The 19,422-nt window shown below is 35.6% G+C and overlaps 1 protein-coding gene across 2 annotated transcripts in view; it reads left to right on the top strand.

The window, feature by feature from the left end:
- Nucleotides 1-19,422, top strand: part of LOC6033360 (transient receptor potential-gamma protein) — a 184,994-nt gene that overhangs the window by 116,438 nt on the left and 49,134 nt on the right. For both annotated transcript variants that reach the window (XM_038252717.1, XM_038252716.1), the window contains exon 3: nt 13,744-13,789. The gene's annotated coding sequence lies outside the window, so the exon portion shown is untranslated. The remainder of the gene's footprint in view (nt 1-13,743; nt 13,790-19,422) is intronic.

Genomic DNA, 19,422 nt, shown 5'->3' with positions numbered 1-19,422 from the left:
AATGTATGAGTTTTTTTTTTAAAAATACAATGCATCACGGATTACAGTCGTGCCTCGGTATAGCACCGCATATGGGGGATGCAAAACCGATGCGTGCATTACTGAAGCACAGAGCTTATGGGATTTTCGCTATATGGTAGACATTGGCTATAATCGAATGAAAAATCACGCAAGCATAAAAAATTTAGTGTTTTGGAATCGGGATGATGGCAGCTATCAATTAAAATTATAATTTCATGAAAATTTTCACAAAAATACGTTTTTTTCCTGTATTTTGAAAATGCATTTTTTTTCTCTAAAGAAATCAAAAAAGTTTATTGTTAAGGAGCGGCCGTGGCTGACTGGTTACGGTGTTCGCTTCGTAAGCGAATGGTTCTGGGTTCGATGCCCATCTGCTCCCAACGAGAAAGTTAAGAACACATAAATTTGAAATGATGAATATGAACGAAAAATCAAAGTCGCTCGAGGCGGAGTTCGAACCCCCGTCCTTTGGATTGGTAAGCAAAAATGCTAACCACTAGGCCATGTCGACTTGGTGAGCGTGGACTGGAATTAGGAATACTGTTACAGAGAGCGAGTTGTGGCGCTATAACCACGGCAAATAGTGTCCAGGGCATTCGTGGAAATACAATGTCCCATCCCAGAGGGTCCTGGAGTACCAAACCTTCTTAGCATGGTGCTCCCAACGAATACAACCAAAATCTCGGAGCGTATGGTGGTGTGTCCCCACGCTTCTTCCTCCCCTGTCGATTCAGAATTGTGTTGTTGTTCGAACACTCAGTGCTCAAACTCAACCCAATTACGAGTCATCTCTGCGATACGGCTTTACGCAGTAGGCCTGGCCGCTTTAACGCTTGTGATGTTTCAATGCATTCCGATGCAATGGCGCACTACAAATGTTAATAAATGACAAGAAGAGTGCTAGGCGTCATCTAACCTAAGGCACTCTCCAGGATCCCTTCGAAAGATTGGCTGCGCTAGGGTCTGATTAGATTAGATTAGATTAGATTAGAAATCAAAAAAGTATATTGTTAATGCAATATGGGTATTGAATGATCAGATTTTTTTCATACATTTCTAATGTTAAATCATTTTTTTAATTGCTCAATTTTTTTTACAAAACTACGTATTTTTGAAATAAAAATACTCAAAATTTCAGTTTTTGCAATATGGGTATCAAATGATTGGGATTTTTTTTATAGATTTCGAATTTAATAACAACATTTTTTGAAAATACTCAAAATTTTCAAAAAACAACGTTTTTTTGAAAAATTACTCAAAATTTCAGTTTTTACAATATGGATTTTTTCATACACTTCGACATTTCATACATTTTTTCAAAAATACGTTGTTTTGTGAAAATTTTGAGCATTTTCAAAAAATATTGTTATTACATTCGAAATGTATGACAAAATCCTGATCGTTTGAAACCCATATTGTAAAAACAGAAATTTTGAGATTTTTTTCGATACGTAGTTTTGTGAAAATTTTGAGTGTTTTCAAAATATGTTGTTATCACATTCGAAATGTATGAAAAAATCGCGATCGTTTGATACCCATATGGTAAAAAACTGAAATTTTGAGTATTTTTTCGAAAATACGTAATTTTGTGAAAATTTTGAGTGTTTTCAAATAATTTTGAGTTTTTTTTTCGAGAAACATTGTATTTTCAAAACACAGGAAAAATACGTATTTTTGTGAAAATTTTCATGAAATAATAATTTCAATGGATAGCTGACATCATCCCGATTCCAAAACACTGTAATATTTTGATGTTTGCATGATTTTTCCAGGGATCTGACAGGCATGCACTTTCCCGAAGCCACCGCCAGCGGCGCTGTCAATGTTGTTTACGTGGGGTTTTTGAAAAGGTAGTATGAAACAAATTAATTAATTTTTATCTAAAAATTAATTAATTTTAAGTTTTAAATATCTTTTGTTTGTATATTAAAGTAAATGGCAAGTATTACGTGCAGATTTCCTCATTTATTATTTATAAGACCGATAAACAAAGTTGTACTAGAACAACACGTAACATTAAACTAAAAATTGAATATATTCATTGTCCTTGAAACAAAATTAGCTTTGTAAGATTCTTCCTGACTGTTGGTTTAAATTTAATTACACTTGTAGAATACTCAGTTAATTAACATTTAAACATAATTCAACAACGAGTTGGAACAACATATTTCGATGATTATTCATTGCATCCTGTTCCAAAATGTGATTTGCTAGTAATTACACCAAAAAAAGCAAACTGCTATACACCAAAGAAAGCAAACTGAATAAATGTCGTCAACAGTGACATTGACATAGCCAAACATACGTGTGCTATAAGTTCCTTAAATATTAAAGTTCAAATCTGAGATTAAACGGAAATCTTTAAAAAAAACTACAGTTTGCTTGCTACAAGTTATTTGAATATTAATTAAAGTTCAAATGTGAAATTAAATGTAAATCGCTTGAAAAAAAAACTTGGTGATTAAAAAAAAAAGTTTTTATTTTTAACAATTCATGTGCATACAACATTTTCAAAAACCTCGCTGCAAAAACTTGGTTCGATCTTGGTTCGATTTTGACTTCACTCGCTTTGTATGTGGATGACAGTCGTGACGTATCCGTGGATTTTTCATACTAATAAAGCCAATATTTCCCAAATAGCCAAAATTCCATAAGCTCTGTGCTTCAGTTAAGCACTGGACCGTGCTTAACCGAGGCAGCTGAACGAATCAAAGCCGGGGCAGTGCAAAACCGGGGCATGACTGTATACTGTCATGCAACTTAGCAGTGTTTTTATTACTTCTTCGAACTTTGGGATCCATTGTATTCACGTTAAAAGTAAATGAAGAGGAAGAGGAAAGATATAAATACTATCGTATATTTTCTGAATTTTTGCATTCGTTGGAAGCTTACACATTAAACATATTTTGACCAAAATAGAAAGTTGAATAGAATTGGTGTTTTAGTCATGTCAAGCGATTAGGAACGATTCTCGTCCATTTGAATAATTAGTTCTCGGTTTGTTCAAAAAATTTCAAATAAAACCTTTATGGATGTACTGAAGAATAAATTAACTTGTTGTAAATGTACGAAATCAAAAGAAAAATTTTTAATATTCAAATGAAGTCCAAAATTTGCGTGACTCAAACTGATTTTTTTTATTTTCAATATAATTTAAAAAACAATAACTGTACTATAAACATAAATTTTTGATTGTCAGTTCTTTTTCATATTCCCTCATCCTCTACCTCGCACATTTGAAGTTCGATAGGTGTCAACATGCAAATGACTTGATTTTGGTCCCAAAGATCCACAGGCAGGGAGGTAGTGTATTTGTGTGCCGTGACGTATACCATATAACCCGTCCCAGACGGAACCCAACCCGTGTGAAACGCTAGCTGATTGGAATCCAATCAGCCGGTCGGAATTGGAAATGGTTGTCTCTCCGCTTCGCTTGCCGGCCCCGCTTCATCGTTCCGGGATGGTTCCCCCTGGGAATGGGTAAGCTCACCATGGTTGACAATTTTTCGAATCTTTAATGTAGACTACGTCTGGATTGCTTGCGTTGAGCAAGGTGGTCCTGGTTAAGGATTATTTTAAACTTAAAAGGTTGTTTACAAAACCTCAAAAAGCGAAAAAACACATTTCTAAACAAAAAAGTTGAAAACAGCGTTAATTAATTAATCTAAAACATGTTAGATTATACATAACAAATCGAAAATACTATGAACATCTAAATAATTTACCAAATACCAGATCAGATCATCCCTAACTAGTTGATTAATATTTGATCTAAACGGTGGTGCCATCATCACCAAGGGGGTAGAGTGTCCACTCCGATGGGACATTCGCCGAACCGTTTTTGCGGGTGATTTGCACTGATCAATAATTCATCGCACAAATTAGTACGAAATTAGTTCTGCTCAGCCAAAGCTCAAACGTGCACATTAATTTTTAATTTTCCTGTGCCTGTGCTTCCACCACCAGTACTGTGGGAGACGCCAACTCAGGGGGTATCAAAAGCACCACGATCTCAGCATGCTGCGGTTCAAATGTCAGATGGTTGTCGTAAAATAAACACGAATTTTGTAACGAGCAGTCCAAATTACTCCTAATGCACTTCAAAGCTTGGAGCGTGGTGTCGACTCAAAAGATGCACTAAAACGATGCCGCTAGCGGCCTGCTACGACCGACTGTGGCTCTGGATGTTGACAGTCGGCATGACCGCATACTGGTCGGAAACTTTGTTGAGATTCGGGGCATGGTGTTTATTTGATTCTGAATTCTTTTGCGGAGAGATTTTTTGTAATCTGTAATTTTGCTTCTTTTAATTTTTGTTGTTAGTTTTTGCAATTATTTTTCGGATATTTGGCTGTTGTTTTCATGAATTTGATATTTTTTTAGGCTTTATGATTATTATGGCTTCAAGGTTTTCTTTTTTTTTAATACAAAAAGTGACAGTTATTGATAATTGATAAAGCTTTCTATCACTTTGATAAGTGTCATTGAAAAGTGTCATTTAATTCAAACTGAAATTTTGGGTTGCTTTTTTTGCCCACATTTCCTTATGAGTAATTCTCCACAAACTCACACGTAATCAGAAAAAGTTGCCCCAACCCCTCTTCGATTTTCGTGAAACTTTGCTCTAAGGGGTCATTTTAGTCCCTGATCGGAATCCGAGGTCCATTTTTCAATATCTCGTGAAGGTGGGGCGGTACGACTCCTTTTATTTTTCTGGATTTTAATACTAAGACACGTTTTTCAGTGATTTGTAGCTCGCAACCGTGAAGAAATAGAAATTTGGTGTCAAAGGGACTTTTGTGTAAAATTAGACGCCCGATTTAATGGCGTACTCAAAGTTTCGAAAAAACGTATTTTTCATCAAAAAAAGTTAAAAAAAGTTTTAAAATCGCTGCCATTTCCCGTTACTCAACTGTCAAAAATCGTGAGACATGTCATTTTAAAGGAAATTTAATGTACTTTTCGAATCTGAAATAACCCAGTAGGGTCATTTTTTTCATTTAAAACAAAAAAAATCATTTTAAATTTACGTGTTTTTTTCTAACATTGCAGGGTTACATTTTAGAGTGTATTCATGTTTAACAAAGTTGTAGAGCAGACAAAAATAAAAATTTTGATATCTAGACATAAGGGTTTGCAAGTATTCTTCACGAAAGTATTTTTTTCGAAATGTTCAGATAATTTTGCATAAGAATGACCCCTTGGACGATTGTTGTGGCTTGTGCACTGCTTGTATGTGGGGATTTTTCGAAAATAAAAAAAAAACAAACCGGATACACTCACTCACCACAAACATATTTTTTTTTGAAAAAAAATTCTGATTCTCGCAATGCACGAGTCACAACAATAGTCCAAGGGGTCATTCTTATAAAAAATTAGCTGAACTTTCCGAAAAAAAAAAACTTTCACGATTTAGTTTCTGGGGTTGAAAATTTGACAAACTGGTCAAAAATGGTCAAAATCATAACTTTTTCAAAAAACTTTTTTGTGAAATTCTGATAACTCACAAAGAATACGTGCAAGCCCCTTATGTCTATCATCAATTTTTTTGTTTTTGTCTGCTCTACAACTTTGTAGAACATAGTTGCACTCTAAAATGTAACCCTGCAAAGTTAGAAAAAACACGTAATTTAAAAACGAAAATTTCGTTTTAAATGAAAAAATGACCCGTCTGGGTTGGATAGGAAATGAATAGGAAATAAAAAAAAAACAAATTAAATCCATTTCTGGTTTAAGTGTAAAATAATTCAGCATTTAACAATATGTAAAACTATTTCTGCGCCTTCATTCTTCGGGCCATCCAATCCAAATTGCTCCTTCTAAAATTCTATAAAATGGAGAATGAACTTAAAATCCATTCCTAAAATCGTAACTCTGGAGTTAAGGTTCAAAGCGATTCTAGCTCCGACTCCATCTCCGGATTCAACAGCAACTTTTATACAAAGTTGTTGAAAATTGGCTAACTCCGAATTCACAGCCCTGTATCGATCTTTTTTAAATATTTGTTAAATACTTTAAGCTTCAAATTGGTTTTGGTAGCTTCCTGATACCACTAAATTATTTGAAACACAATTTAAAAAAAATCCCATAGATTGTTAAAAATCTTGTCAAACCACTTTTAAGAATTTTGATTAAATAAAAAAACTCTACAAATTTTTCATAATTAATTTTGTCATCCAGTTCACACCCTGTTTTCCCAAGTTTCTCCAAGTATCCAAGTCTAAGTATTTTGGAGAGCTTAACATGTTGTGACCAACGATTTTTTAAAGCTTGCAATTTACTTGATTATAACAAATTGTGCAAGACGGCCAATGGTTAAACATCGCTGGCTGGTAACTGTTTAAAAATGCCTTCTCCTCTTTTAATGTAGACCTATTTGAGCTCATGCATGTTTAAAATTCCCCGATGTAAATGATACATATAATGTTAACTTATGTTACTGATATGTTATTTTAACCACCACAATTGATGCTGAATAATTAATATCATGTTGAGCTGGATTAATTATATTTGCACTTAAACCAGTCAGTTGAGCTCTACAAATTCCATTATCCAATTTGGACAATTGCACCCCCCTCAGTCCCACGCCGCGTTGGAGCTATAAATTGCGCAATAAGTCCGGTTTTAAACAAATGTTCCCTTTAATTGACACTCGTGGCGCCCTTTTTGACACCATCATTACACATTTTCCCACGGACTGTTTCATTACACACGTTCACAAAAATCAATTAAACCCCACGAATGAATGCCTCTGCTGGCAACACTGCCCTAATGTGGTTAGCAAAAGCAATTTGTGTCACTGATTTTGAATAGCATTTTCCCCACTCGCTATTGTCCCTATTCACCCCCACCATATTCTACTCACACACACACACGCATCTCAAACAATAGTAAGAATGGTCGGGTTTTTAGTACGTAGTTGTGGCACCAGCTGTTTGAATTTGCAGTGAAGGCACGCAATCGGCCAGCCATTATTCTTCGAAATGTCATAAGGGCAAATGTGTGGCTGGCAACACTGCGCCAGCTGTCCCTCCCTTTCTCTTGGGAGAGAGGTGAAAAACCGTTTAAGCTGGGGGTGTTTTTTTTGCGCTGGTTCGATGGCCCCACGGAATCACGACCGCTCACGCGACACGGCCGTTACACGATGAGGATGGTGGCGGAGTCAAGGGTTAGACGGGGTGGCCATTCAGAAAATTTCACGTGACTTGATTCATGAGGTGTTTTGCTCCACTGTGACGGAGCTGAGCGGGGTTTAAGGCTCATTATTCGTTGATCCTTGTGGGCTGAGACGGGTTATGATGGAAAGTTGGAAAAGTTCCCCCCGGCCTTCGCCCTGCTTTTGATTGCCCCCATTCCAGCACTATAAACTATTACACATCATCAGCTTTTGGGGTGGTGGGAATAGTAGTATTTGTAGTGGGTGGGCTGGTTTTGGGTCCAACTGCAGGCCTAATGGGGTGGCCATTTGTAGGCACGATATGTGGGTGAAATATGGTGCAAGTACCGTAATGGAGTGGTTTTGGGTTTGTTTAAAAGATAAAACACATTGCATAAAAAAACGTTTTGAAAAACAATATCTTAAAAGTTACTTACTCTACTACGTTTCCTAATCTTAAATCATTATTTTGTTGCTAATACTAATATATGTTTCCAATTTAAAACCAATATTATTAACATGGAAAGAGGATCCATCGCCATAAAGCGAATGGGCAAGCTTAAACTAGCCAGAAAACTCTCTATTTTCTCAGCCTCTAGACAAATAAGCTGAAATCGCTAGTTTTTTTTCACACGATTTTGACATAACCAGTAATAAAAACTATTGATTGAGCGAAAAATTCCGCTGTTCGGCTACTCATTTTCTCTAGAGTCAACCATTTTTTAACGAGCCTGCCGAATTTCAATATCAACCAGATTGTTTTTCGGCTAGTTATGCGTTGAAAGCGTTGACTTTTTGGTCAGCTAATAATATAAAACATTCAAATCCAATTGAGAGAAAACTGCCGCTGCATTGTACAACTTTCCTGCAAATATTTTACCTTACTTATACAATTTTTTTGCAAAAACATGTGTCGTGCTGCTGAGATTAAAATGACAAGTGTTCTTTTAGCAGCTGTCACTTTCAGTAAGATTTCTGACGAAGAAGAAAAAAATAATGCAAAACCAGCAAAGAAAACAATCAACTATTCAAATTTAATCAAAATGAGAATTTTGTGTTTAAAGTAATAGGGTACGTTATCCATTAGTGGACCCCTTTCCTATAGTGGACCCTCTGAAGTGTTTTTGATGAAAAAATCAATAAAATCACAATTTCAAGCGTGTTTTTGTCTACAAATCTTTTATTTGGCATGTTCAGCATAATTTTAAACAATGTTGGCTGACATTGACGTGTCCTTTCAGCCAAAATAAGTGTTTTGAGTTCGACATCTGAAATCAGCCATGGCCTCTAGCATTTTCACAACAAAACTGCATTTATATTTAATGATTGAATTAACTATTCAATCATTTTTTGATTGATTATTCAACTTCAGCAGGTCGAAATAATGTAAGTTTAAGAAACTTTACTAAAATAAAGCGAAGAATTGCTCATTTTCGAGCAAAAATTAGGGGGGTCCAATATAGGACAACGAAAATCTAAACTTTTCCAAAAGTGGACCCCTGTTAATTTAACTTACAAAAATAAAGAAAACTGTGTATTTATGCAAAAGTTTCTCTTAAATATACAATAAATGCTTGTTGTAATCAACCTAAACGCATATTTTTTTCAATTATGAGTATAAATATAGCTGTTTTCATGTTAAAAGTACCAAATATGCTGAAGCCGAAAGAATTTATAATTAATCAAAACTTTAGTTAATGGTACTTAACTGAAGCATCATAGTTGCAGTTTGAAATGATATTTTATAATAATAAATCAATTACAAAACATTTTTTTTTTAAATAAACATGCGTGGTTTTATCAGCAACTGTAAACAAATCTATTGTTTAGTTTCGGTCAATCATTTATGTAATAAATATGGAAAAAATTGCATCAAAATTACTTTTTCAAATTATTTGTATGTTTACAGTGGTTTTTGAAACGTTTTCTCTGATCTTTTTCGGAAATAAATGTGTTTAAATGTCTGTTAGGTTTTTTTGTTGTTTAAAGCCAAATTTGTTAACAAAACATATTTTTCCATGATGAAAAGTGAGCAAAATCCATCTTTTATTCATTATATCTATCATTAGACCCACACAATGCATCAAAACATCAAATATCGGTTAAATAAGGTATAAAAATAACAGTTTGCCTATAGTGGACCCGGGTCCACAATCGGATTACGGACCCGGGTCCACTATAGGAAAAGGGGGTACAGGCAAAAAAAAAAACTTTTTTTTCAAATGGCTATTTTTCTGCTCAAAAACAAAAGACTGATGAAACAAATACTCAAAATTGTTCAAAACACTCCAGATTCCATTATTTTGTTCAAAGGGTTATGAAAAAGTGCTTAAAATATTGAAAATTTGTGAAAAATGTGCTTCGGCTCTACTAGGGGGTCCACTAATGGTTAAAATACCCTAAATAAAAAAATACGGATTTTTTTTTCTTAATTCGATTATTCAAACTTTCATACAAACCTCCGGATAATCGAGGTTTCGGATAATCGAGTCTGGACAGTACTATTGGTTGTTATTTGCAAAAAACAAACCAGCAAAACTTAGTCGTTGATTTTGATTTTGCGCATTTGCTAGTTTTAGCGAAAAATTGGTTAAATTAGCAAACATTTTTCCAAATACAGTCGACTCTCAGGCTATCGATCTTCTCGACGGTTCATTCTCCGCCAACTCACACAGCACTTGACAGGATCATTTTTCCATCGGAACAAAAATTTTCATTTTAGAATATTGCGATTTTTCTAACTTTGCAGGGTATTTTTTTAGATTTTAACAATGTTCTACAAAGTTGTTGAGCAGACAATTACAAAAAATATATAAATGAAAAAATATATATGCCGATGCTTTAACTAAGGGTAGGACGCACGGACTTAGTCCAGTCCAGCCAACTCAAATCAGCAGCGATGGAACAATCATCATCAAAAGAAAATTATTGAATGTTCATCAAGAGAAAAAATCCGAAGGGAGCATGGCTCTCCTCTCTCGCGCACGAAAGATCGGTAAAAGGAATCTAAAAAAATCATCATCTTACTTATTCGGCGGAATATCTTTTTCACTACTACACTTGCCGATGTAACGTCACACGTCGAAAAATGACCTGTCACATTTTGTGGAAGGGCAATGCGTGTAAGTAAAGTGAAATAAATAATTTTAAGTGGTACTGACAAGGAAATTCGCCAATAATCATCAGCAGATTGATTTTTTTGGAGAATTTCGGGAGCGATTTTCTTTTGCGTGATTCGCCTCCTCTCTCTTTCGCGGGTGAAGAAATTGATTGTTTTGCGATTATTCCATCCCTGCAAATCAGGAAACTCTATCTCAGTAATTCTCATCCGGTGAGGAATTCCCCCCTGGGGGGAATTTGGTCATTCTTGGGGGGAATGAAGATGCAATAGAAATCCAATGTTTTTGAACAAATTTTGCATAATCTTAAATCTTTATCTAGTACTATCTGTTTTATACTTTAATGCTTTAAATAATGTTTGAACTGATGGTAATTTCATTGATAAGTAACTACAGAATTTTTTAATTTCTTTAGATTTCATCTTTGATGGTATTTAGCAGATTAAAGCTTAATAATGCAGAAATGTTTTCATGAATGATTCCTTAATAAAAGGTTTTAATATAGTTTTCGAGTTTTTTCCAAAGATTATTTATTTATTTTTTGATTTTTTGTTAATTAAAAAATGGGGTTTCTTAAAACAATTTCTGTAATTTTTCACATTGTTTGTTCTTAAATAATTCCACATGAACAGTTCTTAAATAATTTTGGTTTTGTTTTCAAAACTGCGCTATACTACATTTTATTTAAAAAGATAGTTCATGTAAGTTTTAATGATCTTCCAAAATGAGTAGTTCTTCAAAATATTAAAACAAAAAAGATTTCTTCAAGTTTTTGGATTGTTTCGATCATGAGCAGTTCATTTATTTCTTATTTTTGCTAGTTTAACACTGGAACGTCCAACGTGTACGTGCTGTCAAAATCATTATTTTTTAACTTGTTGCATAAACTACTGCTGAGAAAGCATTTCTAAAGTTTTTTTTTATTATAAAAAAGGTCCTATAAACGTATGAAACACAACAACTTATAGGACCTATAATTTTTTTTTTTTAAGCATGCTTTCAAGAATAAAATAATAAAATATACTTATTTAACTAAAGTTTTCCAGTTTTCCAAATTTTCAAGTTTAATAAGTATTTTAAACCCTTTATTACACAACCCTCTATAGCTATTGATATTTGTTTTTGCCAGTTTTTATGTGGTCGTTGACATGATTTGGAGTAACCTAAGTTTTTTTTCGAAGGAGTTTTGAAGATGTTAAATCGGAAAAATTTAAATATTTATTTTAAAACATTGACATCTCTAAACTCACCGTATATCTAATCCTTAACGGTAACTGTTAAAAAAGCGATAATAACGATTCCCACGATCCCGGTAGAAGTGGAACGGTGGAACATTCCCACAGTAGGGGGTGGGATGAATAGGATAAATGACAGGAAATTTTCTGAAAGGAAGCGAAAAAAAGGAGTAAATTACGAGGCAGCACCACCAGGCAATAGAACCTAGCCCCCGACATTGAGAGATGGGGCTCCCCAGTTGTATCGGCAAGGGGTCGGAGGAGTGGCCAGAATAGTTAGTTATTTTTCTGTCTTTTCTGTTGATGGGTACGAATTGGAAACTGCATTATACAGATAGTACATTTGAGAGTGGGAACTTTGCAATTTTGTGAGAAACTTTTGCGCAAAACTGGGTCATCGTTGGATAATTTAAGGAGGAGGATCGTAGTAGGCTGCCAATGAAAAAATTGGCACTGTCTTGTTTTAGTTTTGAAAGTTTTAAAATGTTTTTCACATTTTTTCACCTCGCATGTTTTTCGCCATCATCATTCCTGCCTACTTTGATGTATAAAACCGTTTCCTCGTAATCGACAGCCCACAAATTACCTTTTAATTCCATACAATTTCCACGTGCCAGACCAGGCAATTGCACCGGGTCTGGCCACGGCACCACCGAAGTTGCTGGCTTTCAATCACGAACCGAACCCTGGCCGGTGGCGGTGGCCTCACCTGAGTAGGCCGGGCCGACACAAAGTTCGTTCAACTCTCGGCCCACTTTGTCCCGCTGCAGCAGTTCTGTGTAGACTTGTGTTGTTCACCTTGTGTGTTTCGATTGCTTCTTGCATGCAATTTTATGTAACTTATTGCACCAGTTGTGCACTGTCAAAAAAAACCTGTTTGATTTTTTTTAAATTGGAGCAAGATTCCCTCAAAAATTTATGTATTTTAAAAATTAAATGATTTTAAAATTTCATTGGTTATTGTGCCAACCCTTTCCCACCTTCCTCAAAGTTCCTTCCAAGAAACTTCCCCTCAAACATGGCTGAGAAAGAAAAATCGAAAGTTGCATTTTTCATGGCACACTTTGACCGCGAAGGAACGGGAGGTGGTGGTAGGTTAGGTGACATGCAAAGGGGTGGGTGGCGCCAGGACACGGAAATAACAGCCTGCTGCCAGCCAGCCCATTTGGTTTGCTTTTATGAGCCCTTCCTCCTCCCCAAACGCAATGAAATTAGGCCAAACCTGAGTGTGCAACCCCACGTGGAAACCCTACAGGCCGGAAGCGGAAACTATATTGTCGGGGGAATTGCGGGTAGAGGAACTTGGGGAGGGGAGGACTAATTTTTCGGTTGCCTCATCGAAATTGGCTCTGGAAGAAAAACAGCTTGAGTTTTTTTTTCGAACGGGAGGAAATGAAATGGGGAATGAGGAAGGAAGTCGTTTTTTTGTAGACATCACTTCGCTTTTTTTTCGGTCAAAGTAGAACTAGTTATCTGATAGTGATCTCTTTGCTGGTTGTAAGGGATGTAAAAGCACATGTAAAAGATTAGGAAATATCACATTTTATTTATCTTTATCATATTCAATTTTTGCCCTGTACGTGAATTGTTATATGAAGACAAGCTAAATTCTTGATTGCGTTTTGCGTTAAAGGTATATAAGAATGATAAAACGATAATGTTTTTTTTCTTCGAATTTTAATGTTAAAAAAATTGTCAAGGCAAGATAAACTGAAGATATCTCCTTGTAATTATAATGTTCTCGATTTCCTACGTTTTTTCTGCTGCAAACGTAGAAAAGAATTTAAAAATATATCTTCTAACGAAAAATTAAAAAAATTAAAAAAAATATGGATTTGAATTAATAAATAATAATGAAATCATAGGAAAAACAAATTCAAGAATTCATTGAACTTTTTGACAGTAACATGTTCCAAAATGATGGAAATGATGCTTGAATCTGTTTTCCTCCCCTGGACTTGGACAAAGGACACTAACTTTGAATAACAATTGTAATAGCCTGACAATTATATTCAATATTTTGAATCTCAATACTTTAAAAAAATCAACAGGATAATCAGAGAATTTAATAAAATGTCTCGTAAACAACATCAATTTAATTCTTAAATTTCATTTTGAATCTACCTAACAACTTAAAGGTGATAAACGACCCTACACTTCCTGAAAAAAAAAATCCATCTCTAATCTCTTTTTTTTCTCACATTTTTTCCAGTTCTCCGAATGGGCGGATCAGCACGAAAATGACGCACCGGATGAAGGTAAGCCGGTTCGTCCCGCAGAACCTGTTTGTATACAGGCCAGGCCTGTCTGGGCCATCTCAACAATGCTGGAAAATTCCAACGAAAAAAAAAGTTGCTCATTTTTTACCGCTCTAAAACTGGTCTTGCCCATCATTTTCTCTTTATTCTGTTGTGCTCGTCGAAAAATAAAAACACGTTTAAAATGTATGAAAAATTCCTGCTCTGTTTTTATTCTGCATCGTCATCGCGAATGAAACCAGCATAGAAAAAAAAACAAACCTACATGATACTTTAACCATTCCTCTCGTAAACATAATCTAGGACAGTATCAAAAAACCCGCCGTTGCGCGCCACCCTCTCTGCAGTATCAAACGAATTGCGTCCCGCCGCCAACCAAACAAATCCATTTTCCACTCGATGCGATTTTCCGCCGCCACCACCTCTGACGCCAATCGCAGTAAGCCATGGAAATCCACCCACAATAGAAAATAAAGCTCTCGTTAAGGTGGAGCAGGGGAAAAAATGGTTGACAATTTGTTTTGCTGTCATTTTGTGCTCTGTTTTCACCTGTTTGTACACGAAGAGAAAACAAAACAAAAAAAACTACCTAAAAAAATGGGATTTGAGTGTCGAAATTGTTACGTAATATTATTTGTAGAGCGGCAAAAATTATTATTGACTTGGAAATAATGATATATTAAACCAAGAATGTCTCATTTTCATTAAACAGAAACAAAAAAAAAATCTAGAGTAAATGAAACAAAAAACATGCAAAAGTCAAAAATCATCTTTAAAAACGGCAAATAAGACAGTCTTACGATAATCGTGAAGTCACCCGGACGCAACCAATGGCAATGGTTGCTGTGATGTAATAATTGAGATTAAATTTGTCGGGAGAGTTTTACCAACCTGGGGATTAATCCCGGTGAGGATTACCAGAGCCTTCTGTAGGGTGGGGTAATGGGCAAAAAGGTGAGCACTTTTACGGGCTTTGGGACACACACACACACCTTATTAATGGTGTTTGGGATCGCTGGAATGGTGAAGCCATCATCCGCTAGGAATGGGGTACTTTAATGGTGGGCGTGCTGAAAAGTGGTTCGGTGATTAAATGGAGTTTTATGGCAAACGGTTTTAATGGTCGTGCTTTACAAGCATCTTGTTGATGTTTTCTGAAGTTATTTGAAATTGATTGATGCTGCGTGATAATCGTGGTGGATGAGGTCAGGGCTCGATATTCTCTTTACAATCAAGTTATTATTAACTTATTTTAAACCCTAATAATATTTTAAGCCACAAACATCAGGGATGCCAGATTCGCAGATATTTAAAATTACAGGCATTTTTGAAAGCTATTTTCTTTTCTTTTTACACAGGATTTTCGTTACAGTGTTCATATGATATCGCTTTTTAAGTAAAATTCCCTATTTATTTTTTATTTTTATTTTTGAATGAATCAGACATTCAGATTTTTTATATAGTCAGCACAAGGCAAGATTTTTTTTGGCTGCCAATCACAAACCATCTAAATTTTACAATAATTTCGAAAACGAAACTATTGGCACTACACCCCCCGGGGCATGGCCTTCCTCTAACGTGGGATTTCTGCTCCAGCGCCTCTGACGAGACAGGAGAAACCGGGACCGACGTTTTACTTCACCATCCGATAGAAGCTCAGTGGATAAGGCGGGAATCGAACCCGCGTCTCATAGCATCATCGGGATCGGCAGCCGAAGCCGCTACCCCTGCGCCACGAGACCCACATACCCACAATAATTTCATAGTATGGTATTTTCAACTAATAAGTTTACACTGTACATAACCAATTCTGTATTAAACTACAGTTTAAAAAAGATTGAGCAAAACTGCACTTGAAGGAGTTTTTTGGTTTTTTCACTGATAATTTAATTAACCATAATTTCATTCATTAAAAATGTATTTAAATCAAAACTTTTGAATCTATTCAATATATTTAAAATAAAATCGGAACATATACGTTTTCTTTCAGTTTATTTTCAAAGAATTTTTAAAATTAAGTTAAATGGTGATTATGCTGAAACCTACAATCGAATGCAGAAATATTGTACAGAAAATCATAACTCAAATTGTCAATGTTATTTTTATTACATCTATCTCGATGGTCTTAAATAAAATCGCTAGCAATTTTGAAAATAGTGAAGTGAATGAAAAAAAAAATAGTTTAATTTTAAAATCCACAGTTAACTATCTTAAATGTGTTTCTTTACATTTTGTGAAACTGGTAAAATTTACATTAATTCTCTAAATTGTGAAATCATTACTCCACAAATCTTTTGACTATCAAAGTTATTTTCTTCAACTCTGGGAACACTGTCAAGAGAAATCGATACCGTCAACTGGGGCGAACTGGGATTACAGTCTGAACAGGGACAGCACGTTTAGGAGCACTTAAAAGCATCAAATTTGGAAATGAATGCACACATTATTTTGCTCTGAATCTGGTCGAACCGAAATCACTCAAAAATATCAAAATACAGCAATTCCCCACGAAAACAGCATGATTAAAAAAAAAATAGTCCGATAAAGCTCAACATTTTTCTCGGAGTTCCTTGTCCGAAATACTAAGACCCGTAATTTTTTCAATCCAGATATCGCAAGTTCTATAATCATATAAAACACAAGTGCTTATAGAAAATAAAAAAAAACTCTTCATATATATTCGGAAGACTTAGAGATAAGCTCTTTTTATTTATTTCCATCAGTCATGCAAATATTATTAGGAAATCAAAAAAATAACTTTAAAAAAACAGATTCAAAATAGATAAGATAACGTTATTTCTCTTTTTTTTATCAAATCGGGCGCTTTAAACAAAAAAAAAATCATAAATTCATAGATGTTTTGCCAATTTTAGAAGCATAACTGTTGCAGCAATAAAAATTAAAATATCAAGCCACAGTCTAAACACTGAATGAAAAAAGGCATTTTAACATTCATTTCACACTAATTCAGTTGATTTGCAATCATTTGTTAAAAAAAAAAAACAAGATTTGGTAAAATCAAAGATTTAAGAGCGAGTTTTTCACCAGTGTATAACAGATCGTATCGAGGTGCTCCGATTTGGATAAAATTTCAGCGTTTGTTTGCCTATACATGGGATGAACTCATGCCAAATATGAGCCCTCTATGACAAAACGAAGTGGGGTAAAGCGGGCATTGAAGTTTGAGGTAAAAAAACATGAAAAATCATAAAATTGATCCCATTTGCGTAAAACTTGATCAATAACAACTCTCTTAGATGCATTAGAAAGGTCTTTTGAAGCACTTTAAAATGTGCTATATACATCTAAGATTGGCTTGACTTTTTCTCATAGCTTTTGCAAATAACTGTTAAAAATTGATTTTTCTAAAACCTAAATATCTTTTTGCAACAACCTCCAACACCCATACTCCTATAGGTCGAAAGATCAGTGATTTCATGGACTATAAGCCTACTGAGTTAACTGTTTGGCCAATCGCAGTTTTTCTCATAGATTTACGATTTTTCTAAAACAAACATTTTACATCGTTTACTTTTGCCCTGTAACTCATGAAGACGGCACTTTTTGGGCTCCATTTTTACATATCCGAAATCTTCAGGAAATTCCACGTAAGTTTGAAGTCTAAAAGTTGTTAATTTGATTGAAAATTTGATTGTTATTGTGATTGTTATAAATTTGTTTTTCAGTAAAGAGAAAAATTCAAAATCTATTCTCAATCCATCGCTGAGACCAACCAATATTTTTCTCCCTATCCAGCAAAACTATTGCCCAACTCAATAAAAACGTCAAACCCCTCCGTTCGAAAACAGCGCCACAAATTTATGGCACCGACCATCAATCAGTGCTGCACTTTCAGCAGCAGCTCGGCAACAATCGTAAAGTACCTATCCGACAAGGATGAAAACTGATTCATCATCACTTTACCTTACTTTTTAAAGGGGATTTTTTTTTGTTCTGCTTGGTTCGCTCGCAAGTTGCATTCATGGGGTTTGAGGCGAAAACTGTACCGAGCAGCTGCAGAATTCACACCGTCCACCATTACAGTGGGTGACACAATTTTTTTGCTAATGATTTTCTGTTGAAATATTGTGACAGTTGAAATCTTTTAAAAATCTGTAAAATGTTTGTTTATTTTAAGGAAAAGCATTTTTGCCAAATCGTTTAATCCAAGCAAACTGACTCCAAGTGGCCAAGGATCGATTTACAGCTCCCCAGCGACTTCAATGAGAACAGGAAGAATGTAGCTTTTGAAAAGTTCACAATTCGAAAATGCTTAAAATTTGAGATTCTTTCGAAATCTCTGAATCACCTAGGAAAAGGCGGAAGCACGGGGAATGCTTGGATTTTTCTTTTTTGCTTCTTCTCCACTCAAGTGGGACATGAGCGGAATCGCATGGGAGGTCAATAAATTTATGTTTGACATAAAATATCAAATTCCAATTTCGCTCTTGGCGGTATTCCGGTCCGATTGACCGCGGTGCCCTGGACGGACTGACCAACTGAGATACCACCCCCAACCCGTACGGTTTTGAGGTTAGGTTAAGCTTCCTTCGATTCCGCCCGAGCTTTTTACTCACAGATCCTGTTACACCGTAAAGATGAGCTCGTTGACCGCCATTGTTTTTTTCCAAATCGGCCCCGAAGACGACGTCGCCAGGATCAACAAACAATGAGCGGTATAAATTTACTCCCTCAACCAACCTCCCACAGCATGCCATGGCCCAAGGTCCTCCGGAGAAGATCCCAGCAACCGTCTTTGTCTCGTTTCGCTCGGAGCTCGGAGCCAATGAGCGACATATTTTATCCGATTTAAGTCAATTGAAGCGGAAACAATAATGGAAAATAAATAACCTTCCGTTTTTTGCCCGGCTTGGCAAGGGAAATTGTGGGGGAGACTAGAGCGCCTAAAGGTTGGCAAACCGCAGAGTGACATCTGGTGAGGGAAAAGTTAGGACGATCTGGCTCGTAAAAATGCTTGTTCTGTGGTTTCCATGGAAAACTGTCGGAAAATTTCGATTTGGGAGGAGTTTTTCTTGACGGGATGGCCTCATTTCGTATTTATTTAATGTTGATTGATTTGTTGTCAAGTTGTTATTACTTCTTGGCAAGAAAAAAGTTTTGAAATGTCACAGCAAAAAACTGACCTCCCGCAAGGGAAGTGAAGTTATGTAATCCTGTCAAAACATGCTTTGATGTCCCTTCAAGCGAAATTTCAAATAAATTGCATTCAATCAAGCTTCTCAACTGATTGCAAAATCGCTTCAGAAAGTAACTTCAACAAATTTAATAAACTTCAGTACACAACTGCTGACAGCGAATTTATGATCTCGATAAACACCAATCTGTAATTTGTTCGTCTCAAGTGCAACAACAACAAAAAAGCACCATTAAAACATTCCCTTTTATGGACTTACAGAGTCAAGCGTCATTACTCATCGAACCGTTCCTTTTGGTGGTACCGGTTCGATGGCAACATCTGTGGACATTTGTCGACCCCCTGTGTCAAGGAGCGAGGGGGTTAAACGATTTCATTTCCGGTGCCCCAATATCGTCGATGACCGTTGTTGCTTTTATGGTCCTTTTTCCCTCCCTCCCCGGGAAAGTAAATTGCTGACCAAAGATGTGTTAATGGT

Source organism: Culex quinquefasciatus, chromosome 2 (genome assembly GCF_015732765.1).
Source record: "Culex quinquefasciatus strain JHB chromosome 2, VPISU_Cqui_1.0_pri_paternal, whole genome shotgun sequence".
Taxonomy (NCBI): domain Eukaryota; kingdom Metazoa; phylum Arthropoda; class Insecta; order Diptera; family Culicidae; genus Culex; species Culex quinquefasciatus.
Note: the sequence above shows the minus strand (reverse complement) of the source record. Positions and strands in the feature narration are given on the sequence as shown.